General features: G+C 30.2%; 1 protein-coding gene across 3 annotated transcripts in view; it reads left to right on the top strand.

The window, feature by feature from the left end:
- Positions 1-1,387, top strand: part of LOC106464776 — a 21,068-nt gene extending 19,681 nt beyond the window's left edge. For 2 of the 3 annotated variants that reach the window (XR_002611822.1, XR_002611821.1), the window contains exon 4: positions 1,118-1,387. The gene's annotated coding sequence lies outside the window, so the exon portion shown is untranslated. The remainder of the gene's footprint in view (positions 1-1,117) is intronic. The other variant, XR_002611823.1, reaches the window with a different exon arrangement.
- Positions 1,388-1,766: the final 379 nt, after the last annotated feature.

Genomic DNA, 1,766 nt, shown 5'->3' on the forward strand with positions numbered 1-1,766 from the left:
CTTAGTAACACAATATGACAGTAGTTGAATGTTAGTGACAGACCTTCTAGTTACTTAGTAACACAAGATGACAGTAGTTGAATGTTTGTGATAGACCTTCTAGGTTACTTAGTAACACAAGATGATAGTAACTGAATGTTTGTGGCAGACCTTCTAGTTACTTAGTAACACAATATGACAGTAGTTGAATGTTAGTGACAGACCTTCTAGTTACTTATTAACACAAGATGACAGTAGTTGAATGTTAGTGATACACCTTTTGTTTAACAGCACTGTTAACATATGGTCAGAGGTAAGAAAACTGAAGACTGGCCCTATGGTGACTAAGCCTGTCTGTTGAGTGAGTGAGCTACACTTAAATTTTTCCATCTGCCTTTTCTGTTGATATTTTTGAACGTGGAGAACGTGTGTAATTAGAACCTTTTTATTGTCTTGCCTTTCAATGATTTTGTCTTAGCCTAATTCCATTGTAACATGATATTTATTGTCTAACGAAGAGCGTCTGCCTGCACAAAATAAAAGTAGAAAAAAGTTTTAATTTAGTCAATTTATTCTACATTAAGAGATATATCTATAAACGTAAATAAAATCACCACCCATGATACCACAGTTCACAACTTAAACAAACTCGTACTAAAGAAAAACTTCACTCTGATTATAATACAACAGTTCACAACTCACTTTATTGTGAATTCTTACCTTCCTGTTTATAGTGGAAGTTCTTTAGTTGTATTAATATATATAGAATTTAAAATATGTAGTTTAATTCACCAACTGTTAGATATAAGACCCTGAATAACAGTACTGTGATAAATAGTAGAATCAATATTCCTACTGATTATAATTACATCAATACTAAACTGTACATTCCTGATTTTAAATTTATAATGGACAGAGACTGGTGGTAAACTATCAGAAATTGTATGTATTTTTGTAATAGATAATTTAAAAGTGTGAATATTTAATGTACGATCTACAGCTTTAACCTGTGTCAACAGAAACCAAACTAACATACAATAGATAATTATGATATAGCTTAAAAGAATGGAAGTGTTACATTTTTAATTTTAATTAATAATTGTAATTATAAATAAAATAATCAAAATTTACCCTCCAGTTTCCAATTAGCTGAAGGTTCACCACTGCCTTCTGACTTACAAAGAAGATGCAACTTTATCCCTCCAGTTTCCAATTAGCTGAAGGTTCACCACTGCCTCCTGACTTACAAAGAAGATGCAACTTTATCTAGATGAAATAAAATTAGGGAATAGGGAAGATTTACAAGAAAAGTACTTATGTCAAGAAACTGGAATTTTTAAAAGGTCTTTTTATAATCCTATTAAGTACTAAAACATTAAATTTATCAATTTTTCAACAAGAAGATCAAGATGATAGTGAAAATAAACATTTCATTTTATATGTGTTGCATTATACATAATCACTGACATATCTTAAATAAAATAAGTATTTCCACTATTGTCTTATTGGAATAGTAAATTAGAATACCTAAAAATCAATCTATTGCCTACATTTTGATTTTATTTTCACAGACCATTGAGCTTATGTGTATTAAGAAAGACAGTTAAAATCCAGATTTTCAGCTGCCACTTAGCAAAAGTTTAATACCTTTATTAATCAATAACTGCTGTTAATCTAGGAAAAAATATTTTTCAACTCCCCACCCCCTAAAAAAGCAAAACAGTAAGGCCTAAACTTTCATCTTACCTCTCTTCTTTCAATACCAAATGGGCTCTAAATATTAAAGC

Source organism: Limulus polyphemus, unplaced genomic scaffold, assembly GCF_000517525.1.
Source record: "Limulus polyphemus unplaced genomic scaffold, Limulus_polyphemus-2.1.2 Scaffold1740, whole genome shotgun sequence".
Taxonomy (NCBI): Eukaryota; Metazoa; Arthropoda; class Merostomata; order Xiphosura; family Limulidae; genus Limulus; species Limulus polyphemus.